The sequence below is a fragment of the Loxodonta africana genome, chromosome 8, assembly GCF_030014295.1.
Source record: "Loxodonta africana isolate mLoxAfr1 chromosome 8, mLoxAfr1.hap2, whole genome shotgun sequence".
NCBI classification, from domain to species: Eukaryota; Metazoa; Chordata; class Mammalia; order Proboscidea; family Elephantidae; genus Loxodonta; species Loxodonta africana.
This window is the reverse complement of record NC_087349.1, coordinates 37774904-37786774: the sequence shown is the minus strand read 5'-3', so window position 1 is coordinate 37786774 and position 11871 is coordinate 37774904.

The following is an 11871-nucleotide window of genomic DNA, read 5'->3' as shown; positions in this document are numbered from 1 at the left end:
CTTTATTCTTATTTATTGTCAAATATTACTCCGTTGTATGGCTATACCTCATTTTGTTTATCCACTCGTCAATTGATGGGCATATGGGTTGTTTCTACTTTTTGTCCATTATGAAAAATGCCACTATGAACATTTGTATACAAGTTTTGTGTGGATATGTTTTTAATTCTCTTGAGTATATATCTGGGAGTGGGATTATTGAGTTATATGGTACCTCCATGTTTAAATGTTTGTGGAACTGCCAAATTGTTTTTCAAAGCAGCTACACCATTTTACATTTCTACCAGCAGTGTAAGGGAATTCCAATTTCTCCATATCCTCCCCAACACATGTTATTGTCCATCTTTTTTATTATTGCTATTCTATGGGTACGAAATAGTATGTCATGCAGTTTCGATTTGTGTTTCCTAATGATTAATGATTTTCAGAATCTTTTCATGTGCTTATTGGCTCATTTCAATATCTTCTTTGGAGAAATATCTGCTCAAATTTCTCGCCCATTTCTTAATTGGATTGCTTGCCTTTTTATTGTTGAATTCCAAGTGTTATTTATATAGTTTATAAATAAGCCCCTTATCAGATAAATAATTTGAAAATGCTTTCTCCCATCTATTCGCTGTCTTTTCACTTTCTTGATGGTGTCCTTGGAGCACATAAGGTTTTTAATTGTGAGAAAACTCAATTTTTCCTTTTTCATTGATTGCTTGTGCTTTGATGTCATGATGCACTGTGCTTTGAATGCTACTGAGAGATTGGTAAGTTAAAGACAGAGAAATAACCACTGGCTCTGGCAATAAGAAGTTATTTTTTACTTTGGAAGAAGGTTAATAAAGTGCTCGTGTCAGACAATTGATTGGAGTTAATAGTGAGAGACTAAGAAGAACACAAATTATGTATAACATAGTAAAGAATGGGAATTCCAGAACACTGAATTGTGCTCATGAGGAACCTTTACGTAGATCAAGAGGCAGTTGTTCAGACAGAACAAAGGGATACTGATCGGTTTAAAGTCAGGAAAGGTGTACGTCAGTGTTGTATTCTTTCACCATACCTATTTAACTTGTATGCTGAACAAATAATACAAGAATTTTCGACTATATGAAGAAGAATGGGGCATCAGGATTGGAGGAAGACTCATTAACAACCTGCATTATGCAGATGACACAACCTTGCTTGCTGAAAGTGAAGAGGACTCGAAGCACTTACTAATGAAGATCAAAGACCACAGCCTTCAGTATGGATTACACCTCAACATAAAGAAAAAAATCCTCGCAACTGGACCAGTGAGCAACATCATGATAAATGGAGAAAAGATTGAAGTTGCCAAGGATTTCATTTTACTTGGGTCCACAATCAACAGCCATGCAAGCAGCAGTCAAGAAATCAAAAGCCGCATTGCATTGGGTAAATCTGCTGCAAAGGACCTCTTAAAGTGTTGAAGAGCAAAGATGTCACCTTGAAGACTAAGGTGCGCCTGACCCAAGCCATGGTATTTTCAATCACATCATATGCATGTGAAAGCTGGACGAGTAAGGAAGACCGAAGAAGAATTGAGGCCTTTGAAGTGTGGTGTTGGTGAAGAATATTGAATATACCATGGACTTCCAAAAGAACGAACAAATCTGCCTTGGAAGGAGCACAACCAGAATGCTCCTTAGAAGCAAGGATGGCGAGACTGTGTCTTACATACTTTGGACATGTTGTCAGGAGGGATCAGTCCCTGGAGAAGGACATCATGCTTGGCAGAGTACAGGGTCAGCGGAAAAGAGGAAGACCCTCAGCGAGGTGGATTGGCACGGTGGCTGCAGCAATGAGCTCAAGCATAACAACAATTGTAAGGATGGCTCAGGACCAGGCAATGTTTCATTCTGTTGTGCATAGGGTCGCTATGGGTTGGAGCTGACTCAACGGCACCTAGCAACAACAACAACAAAGAACACCTAAGCCAACTCCTGGTCCTGAGATAATACATGGGGTAATCCATAAAACAGCCTCCATTTGAGAGGACAGCAACCCGCAAGGGAGGAGGTTTTCTCAGGGGATGCGGGTTTGTAGTTAAGACAAGAAAGTCAAGAGAATATTCTGGGAAGAGGTTAAAGACCTAGGACAATTTGCTGATCAGAATATACAAGTTAGCAAAGGCACAGGGAAGAGCTAGAGGGCTGGTGTAGAAGTGGTAGATTGGGTCACTTTGAGGGAGGCCTGGAATGCATTCTAATTGACCCTTTGTATTTGCATCAGTAGAACAAGATTCAAAATCCTGAAGTGATGTAACCAAGTGAAGACCTCTGGCTGCCAGGGAGCCAAAAGAGGGAAGGTCTGGAACCAACGGCTTATATGGTGGGAGGATGAGTACTGCCTCCCACCAATACTACCTACAATGGAAGTGTCCCCAAAATGGGAATAGGGGTTGGACTCTGGATAACACCTCCGCCAAAAGATAATAATCTGCTACATAGACTATTTGTTATATTTTTGTGTCTACCTTAAAAGAATGTTTTAGATGAAACTCTCTGGATTAGATGAGAGATTCAATATCAAGTCACATTCATGTATAAATATCTGATTTGGTGTCACTTTTACCTGTACATGTTGTGTCTGGATGGTTTCAGATATGGTTTAGATCACTCCAGATTTTTTGGGAGAGTATATAATCTCATACATTTCTAGAGTTAATAAAATATTTTCAACATATGCATATACACAGAGACTCAATGAAAATGGTCTTTCGTGTCTGTATAAAAATATGCTAAGTGTCTGTTTTGATTTTATCACATTCTGCCTATGACCACTTGCTGTGGCACAAAAATCCAACAGGAAGCCATTGCAAACATGGTTTAATTTTACTGAGGCAACTTGAATCTGTTCTTTAATTCAAATCCACAGGTATTGCATGTGGTTCAGTCTAAACTGCTTAAGTACTGTGGATTAAATTTGGTAGTCCTGTGAATTAAATTTGATAGAAGTTTATTTTTCTTCTATATAATAATCAAAGGTTCTACGATGATGGGTAAGTAGCTCTGTTCCATGACCAGTTATCTCTGCCCTCAATGTGTGGTTTCCATCTCTAGGCCCAAGGCCACTACTTCAGTCCTTACCATTTCCAACTTGCAGCAAGGGGGAAAGGTGAGTTCAGGGCAAGCAGCTTGTCTTTATATTAGAGTTGTCCCAGAATTTGCACAAATCACTTATGCTCACAACCCATTGGCCTGAATTTAGTCGCATGTCCACTCCCAGCTGAAAGGGAGGCTGGGAAATGTACTCTCTGCCATGAGCCCAGCTAAAATACAGAGGTTACCACTAAACGAAGAAGAAGAAAATGGATTTTAGGGGGCTAGCAATCTCTACCAAATCAAGGGACAGCTCATATGTGAAAGTTTACTGGTTTTTTCATGGTTAGCTCAGTGCTTGCTGCAATAAAGTGCAGAGAGGAATGTCTACAGAGGGAGGAAGCAGTAAGCATTAGAGTTAAGAGTGTGGGATAACCCATGCCTTGCTATTTACTAGCTCTGTGACTTTGAACAAATTACTTAACTCTTCTGTGCTTCAGTTTCCTCAGAAGTATGACAAGGATGAAATAATACCAGCAACCATCTAAGGCTTCATTCCTCTTGTCCTTACCTTCCTTAGCTAAAACTACACACTGATAAATCCACCAATTCCACTAAGTTCCTCCCACCTTAGGTGAAATCTCTGTCCTATTCAATTCCAAAGTTAATGATATTGGAAACAGAAAATACCTACTTGAAATTTACTTCTCCTCCACATTCCATCCCCTGGCTCCAGCATTAACTTACTCAACCAACTAAACTGACCTGGCATGAGTTGTCCCAGCACTCCACATGAGGCTCCAGATTTGTGTCCTGAATATACATGCTTCATCCCTCATCTGAGATATGGTATCCCAGGGATAGCTAGGGGCTACTGAATTGCTCACTGATATAGGTCTTTTTCCCCTTCTATCCACTGTGTTCGACTAATGGGTTTCTGAGTCTTTGTTTTGAGACCAGTTTTCCATGTGAGTGCCAGATTTAGAATTGAGCTTCTTACTGTTTTCCATTCTGACTGCTGGTAGGGATCCTGCTGCCCCTGACTCCAATCTAGGGACTGGCACCCTGTCTTCCTTGAGCACACCTCATAGATAGTAATGGAACAAACTACCAGGCCCTTAAGCATCCACTGTCCTCTCATTTCTCTCCATAGGATTTCCTTGCCCACCTGTAGTGACCTCCCACCTTCTCACCCCAAGCTCATAGCACGAATAAGCTGTGACTAAGCCGTGATGGAATGAATGAATGTCAGCAAAATTTTACTTGCATGTGATACTAAGGATATTGTTCGATAGTTTCCACATTCGGTTTGATCACCTTTCTTGGGAATAGGCATAAATACGGATCTCTTCCAGTCAGTTGGCCAGATAGCTGTCTTCCAAATTTCTGGGCATAGACAAGTGAGCACTTCCAGCGCTGCATCTGTTTGTTGAAACATCTTAATTGGTATTTTGTCAATTCCTGGAGCCTTGTTTTTTGCCAATGCCTGCAGTACAACTTGGACTTTTTCCTTCAGTACCATTGGTTCCTGATCATGTGCTGCCTCTTGAAATGGTTGAACATTGACCAATTCTTTTTGGTATAGTGACTCTGTGTATTCCTTTCCATCTTCTTTGAATGCTTCCTGCGTCGTTTAATGTTTTCCCTATAAAATCTTTCAATATTGTAACTCGAGGCTTGAATTTTTTCTTCAGTTCTTTCGCTTGAGAAGTGCTGGACATGTTCTTCCTTTTTGGTTTTCTACCTCCAGGTCTTTTCACATGTCATTATAATACTTTACTTTGTCTTCTCGAGCTGCCCTTTGAAATCTTCTATTGGGCTCTTTTACTTCATCACTTTTTTCTTTCACTTTAGCTACTCATTTAAGAGCAAGTTTCAGAGTCTCTTCTGACAGCCATTTTGGTCTTTTCTTTCTTTCCTGTCTTTTTAATGACTCCTTGCTTTCTTCATGTATGTCTTTGATTCATTCCACAACTCCTCTGGTCTTCAGTCATTAGAGTTCAATGCATCAAATTTATTCTTGGGATGGCCTCTAAATTTTTGGGATATGCTCAAGGTTGTACTTCGGCTCTCATGGACTTGTTCCAATTTTCTTCAGTTTCAACTTGAACTTGCATATGAGCAATTGATGATCTGTTCCACAGTTGGTCCCTGGCCTTGTTCTGACTGATGATATTGAGCTTTTCTATCATCTCTTTCCACAGACATAGTCAATTTGATTCTTGTGTATTCCATCTGGCAAGGTCTACTTGTATAAAAAAAAATATATATATATAGTCAGTGTTTATGTTGGTGAAAAAAGGTATTTGCAATGAAGAAGTTGTTGGTCTCACAAAATTCTATCATGCAGTCTCTGGCATCATTTCTATCACCAAGGCCATATTTTCCAACTACCAATCCTTCTTTGTCTCCAACTTTCACATTCCAATTGCCAATAATTATCAATGCATCCTGATTGCATATTTAATTTCAGATTGCAGAAGTTGGTAAAAATCTTCAATTTCTTCATCATTGGCCTTAGTGTTTGGAATGTAAATTTGGATAATGTTCTTCTTTGTAGGTGTATGGATATTATCCTATCACTGACAGCATTATACTTCAGGATAGATCTTGAAATGTTCTTTTTGATGTTGAATGCAATGTTATTCCTCTTCAATTTCTTATTCCCAGAAATATGTTTACCTGTGTTTTATTGACTATGAGAAGGCATTCGACTGTGTGGATCATAACAAATTATGGATAAAATTGCAAAGAATGGGAATTCCAGAACACTTAATTTTGTTCATGAGGAACCTGTGCATAGATCAATAGGCTGTTGTTTGAACAGAACGAGGGGATATTGTGTGGTTTAAAGTCAGGAAAGGTGTGCATCAGGGTTGTATCCTTTCACTGTATTTATTCAATCTGTATTCTGAACAAATAATCCAAGAAGATGGACTGTATGAAGAAGAACGGGGCATCAGGATTGGAGGAAGCTCATTAACAGCCTGTGATGTGCAGATGACACAACCTTGCTTGTTGAAAGTGAAGAGGACTTGAAGCACTTACTAATGAAGATCAAAGAGCACAGCCTTCAGTATGGATTACAACTTAACATAAAGGAAACAAAGATCCTCACAACTGTACCAATAAACAACGTCACAATAAACGGAGAAAAGATTGAAGTTGTCAAGGATTTCATTTTACTTGGATCCACAATCAATGTCCATGGAAGCAGCAGTCAAGAAATCAAACAACACATTGCATTGGGCAAATCTGCTGCAAGAGATCCCTTTAAAGAGTTAAAAAACAAAAAAACAAAGACATCACTTTAAGGACTAAGGTACACCTGACCCTAGCCATGGTGTTTTCAATTGCCTCATATGCATGCGAAAGCTGGACAATGAATAAGGAAGACCAAAGGAGAATTGATGCCTTTGAATTGTGGTATTGACAAAGAAAATTGGATATACCATGAACTGCCAAAAAAAATGGGCAAATTTGTCTTGGAAGAAGTACAACTGGAATGCTCCTTAGAAGCAAGGATGGTGAGATTAGTACTCACATATTTTGGACGTGTTATCAGGAGGAATCAGTCCCTGGAAAAGGACATCATGCTGGACATCATGACCCTGGAGAAGGGTCAGTGGAAAAGAAGAAGATCCTCAACAAGATGGATTGGCACGGTGGCTGCAACAATGCGCTCAAGCATAACAATGATTGTGAGGATGACACAAGACTGGGCAGTGTTTCTGTTGTGCAGAGGGTCGCTATGAGTCAAAACCAGCTCAACAGTGCCTAACAACCAGCCATGATTGAAGATGTCTATAAAATCTGGGCTTTGTGAATTTCTTTGTCCAGACTGCATTTGGCTATCAGCTCTTACATCTTATCAAGTCTCCCAGCAGTGGGTCTGATTGGGTATGTGAGTCTGGTGTTACGCCAGTCCCGCTTGCCTGGTCTCATTACAAGAAACCTGTCACATCTCATCCTCAAAACCTTTGGTACCTTGATAGTAATTCTAGTTATTTGGAGTTTGTGATTTGTTATTTTAACAATAACATTGAAGCCCTGAGGGTAACTTCTCCTTTAATTTTTTCGTTTAAATGAACTCTTAGAGATTATTTATGAACATATAATATGCTCATAATAATTACTGAGTGAATGGATAATGAGTTACCAAGGCCAGGGAAAACTTTAGGTCAGAATAACAATGCTTTCTTTTCATATTTTTGTTTTCTGAACAGCTTCAGGGAGTTTGGCCTGGTTGTAATTGATAAGGAAAATAAGAGCCTTTAATTCTTCACAGTGCTGCTTTGTTTGATCAACACCAGGGTTTACGGTCAGTGTTACATGAAAAAAAAATGTCATCTTGGCATTAAGCCAGTAATTCCAAATGTAACACAAATGACCTGGATACTACTCATGGTAGAAAATATGAAAGGGGTTTAGTTTAAAATCCAAACTTTGAGGCATTTTGTCATGATCCACTCATGCCTGACTGGCACCATTCCCTGGTTTTAATCCACATGTCTAGTTGACCAGCTGTTTCTTGGCTCATTACATTTGATAGGATGCCCTAGGCTGGAACACTGAGCCTCTACGGCACTTTCTCTTTTTTTCTTCCCTTTACTAGGGAGATGAAAGGAACATTTTTATTTTTGCATTGCAATTTTTAATGGAACATCAATATTTTTTCCCCCTATCATATGTGAAGTGATGACTAGTCAGTGAAAAGTGCTGGACTATGAAGCTGAGAAGAAATGGTAGAAAGACATGGCAGGCAAATTGTCATCTGGAGACTAAAAAATAAATGGATGGGTTTTCTCAGGGCCAGTTAATGAGGAAAGATATCTCAGGGGTTGTTCCTCAATGTGCTCAAGTCAATAATTGTTCATTGGATTCATATTCAGTTATTCGGAGATAGAAATGTTTGAAAACTTGGCTCCTTTCTATTAAAGAAGGGTTTTGAGCAATACCAAAGAAGGACCTTGCAGTCCAAAGGTTCCAGTGATGGCATATACTGAGTCATTAAACTGAAGCCTCCCAAATGAAGATTAAGGTCTAAAGAAGTCTACAGTGTGGGTCAGTAAGTGAGCCAGGAGACACCACCTTACCTTTTTTTTTTTTCTCCTGTAGATTCTAGTGCAGTATAAGAGAAATAATTATTTGACCAATGAAAAATCGAAGATCTCTAAAGGCATGAGCAACAGTATATTTCAGCGTAGAAAATAGAATTAATCAATCATAATAAAACTGCTAAAATAAACTAATAAATACATGTTATGGATTGAATTATGTTCCCTCAAAATGTGTGTGAACTTGGCCAGACCATGATTCCCAGTATTGTGTGGTCATCCTTCGTTTTGTGAACTGATGTAATTACCTATGTGTTGTAAATTCTAACCTCTGTGATGCTAATGAGGCAAGATTAGATGCAGTTATGTTAACAAGGCTGGACTCAATCTACAGGATTAGGTTGTACCTTGAGTCACTCTCTTTTGAGATATAAAAGAGAGAATCGAATAGAGAGGAGGGAGACCTCATGACATCAAGAAAGAAGTGCCAGGAGTGGAGCATATCCTTTGGACCTGGGGTCCCTGTGCTGAAAACCTCCTAGATCAGGGGAAGATTGATGACAGAGACCTTCCCCCAGACCCGACTGAGAGAGGGAGCCTTCCCCTAAAGCCAGCACCATGATTACAGACTTTTAGCCTCTTCAGCTGTGAGAGAATAAATTTGCTTGCCAAAACCATTCACTTGTAGTATTTCTGTTATAGCAGCACTAGATAACTAAGACACGTGTATTCCAAAGCAGAACTCATCAATGGCCATTACAACAATTTACCCAATGGCAAACAACCTGGTTATTTTGCTGCCCTATGTTTTGATTTCCAACTTTTACTTCTACTCATTGGCAACCACTCGCTTTGACGGCAGACTATCCAGAGCTGTTCCGAAATTATAATCTCCAAAATCCCACTCTCTCCCCATTTCTTCCTCTCTTTCCAGGTCTTACTTTTTCCACTCCCTCTTTACTTTGTCCAAATCTCCAGTCTTGCACTTCAAGACTACTGGGGCCCTACAAGTTTTAACTTCTTTACCTGCCTGGCCTAGCCCAATGGCCATTCCTTTAAATGTGTCTTTGGACGCTGATGCTTTCTGCCCTGCTAGTCCCCAGCCATGAATTGGCCCAGCGCTCCATCTGCCTTATTGGCAGCTAGACGCTGGCCACTGAATGTTGTTGGAGAATATGACAAAATTATACCCACTGGTGCCATCTCAAATTCATGATCTCTCACCTCAGCTGACCCTCCACACTGCCCAATATTCTTGTCTGCATTTAGACATCACTATCTCCACAAATTTGGCCAAAACTTCACAACTTTCCTCAGGCCTACATTATGGCTCCTCGTCTTCATTCTCCACAAATAATTCTGTTTCCCGCTACATGGATAAAATAGGAGCCACTAAAAAAAAAAAAAAACCCAGTAGCCCCTAGGAATGAACTTTTTAAAGTTCTATCACTTACCTAAACACTGGTCTATCCTCAGCACCAGGAGCTCTGGAGAAGAGGCATCCTTACTGCTGCTCAAGAACAATCCCACTTTCCTCTGGATCCCATTCCCATCCTCGGGAATATCTTCACCCACCCCAAAAAATGGGCCAACTATTTCTCTCCCCAACATAGCCTATTACTTCTATTGCAGACAGGTCTCTCGACTTTATCCTCCCTTTTTCGTACCATCTTTATTGCATATCCATAGGAACTCCCGGTGGTCCTGCGGCCTTCTCTATTCTTTGGTTCTTTCAATCCATCCTCCTTACCACTTATGAACAATCTTGCACAGCAATCTTTCCCAAACATAAGTCTGAGTATGCTTTCCCCCTGCTTAAACTCTTTCAGAAGCTTCTTATCATCCTTTGGAAAAAAGTCTAAACTCCCCAGCATGGCAAACCATACCCTCCTTGACCTGGTCCTTGCTTACTTCTACAGCCCATCTCTTCTGCATTCTTAGTTTACTACCTGATGCTTCTGCAGAAACAGCACGTTTGCCGTCCCCTGAAGTCCCTGGTGGTGCAGACAATGTGCTCGGCTGTTAATTAAAATGTTGGAGGTTCAAGTCAACCCAGAGGCACGTCAAAAGAAAGTCCTGGTGATCTTCTTCTTCTTCTTCTTCAAAAAAGGCGAGTCATTAAAAGCCCCATGGAGTACAAATCTGCTCTGATACACACGGAGTTACATTGGTCAGAGCTGACTTCACGGCGACGTTCTTTTCTTTGCCATCCCTAAACACTACTAGCTCCCTGGCCTCTGCTCATGCAGGCCTCTCTGCCTGGAATGTCTTTTCCTTCTCTTTTCGCTCCTGCTTCTTCATACATAAGCTACCGCCTTCTCTATCCCACTTTACCCCATCACTCCCCACTCTAGCTTAATGCCTCACTGCTACTGTAGCATCCTGCTCATGATTCTTTCATAGTCCTTATCAGATCTTATCATTTATTCATGTATTTATTTCTATATTTACACAAAAAATTAATTGCAGAAAAACTGAAAATACACATAAGCAAAGAGAAAAAAAAGGGTATAACATCTCTACCCAGACTTATTCTGGGTAGAGAACTTTTGGCACATATCCTAAGTATATTTCTAAGTATGTATATTTTTTTTACATAAGTTCATTGAAAATGGGCCGACACCTTACACACTGTTTTATATCATACATTTTTCAGTTAGCAGTACTGTAAATATCTTTCCATGTCAATAATTACATATGGACATCATAATTTTTAATACTTGATGAATGTTACGTTGTATGGATATTTTATTAAAGCTGTACCTCACTATTAGCCATTCAGAATATTTCAAATTTTTCATGATCATAAGTAATGTTGCAATAATTACGCATAGATGTTTGTGTACATTTCTGAGAAGGATTTTTTTTTTTAGAATAAATTCTTAGAAGTGGAATTTCTGGGCTGGGTCAAGTAGAATTTTAGAGAGCGTTGATCAATATTTTGCTCAATACCAGAGTCACTCCATGTTTAAGTGCTGGTTTATTTCTCCTCCTTCCCCATTAATCTGGAACCTCTTCCAAAGTGGAAACATTGTCTTGTTGTTTCTATGTCCTTGGGTCCACACTTTGAGGACCAGGCCTCACATCAGACTCAAACATGTCAGAGATTCATGACATCTGGCTGACTGCTGTTGTCTAAGAATAAGGAAATACAAAGCAGGGCTTCAGGACCATCAACCTTAGACAAACTTGGTTCCAGTGTTTTCAAGAAAATAAACAAACCTAACAGCAGGATAAGTAGGGCTTTTGATCTATGTGTTGAATGGGTATGTGTCATATGAACTCAGCATTTATGAGTTAGGTCTCTCATTTGGTGATTAATCAATTGTTCATTTGCTAGAGGTATTTCTTGTAACGTTATCCATTAATATATGCATCTCTGTTTTTCTTAATTTATAGGATACTCCTGGAAAACAGAGATGATTTTACATTTCTTTGTATGCCCATAAGTCTGTGCTCTTAGTAGGCTCTCAATAAATGTTTTCTGACTACCCAGATGAATCTGGTCTTGATTATAAAACTACCAGGGGGAGGCATGGATGCCTTCAGCCCCTGACAAAGGGCCGGAAAAGAGAATTAACTGCCTCCCATGGAAAGCCCTCGGTACGCTGCTTAAATACAGCTGAAGGTGACTCCCTGTTCAGCCTTACTCACAGGTGACAGTGAGTGGACAGTCTTGGCCAAGGCAGCTGGTGGACATTATTAGGAGTCACGTAGGAAACCAAGGGCCATTTCAGCACCTCTCCTTAATAGGTTTGCTGTGG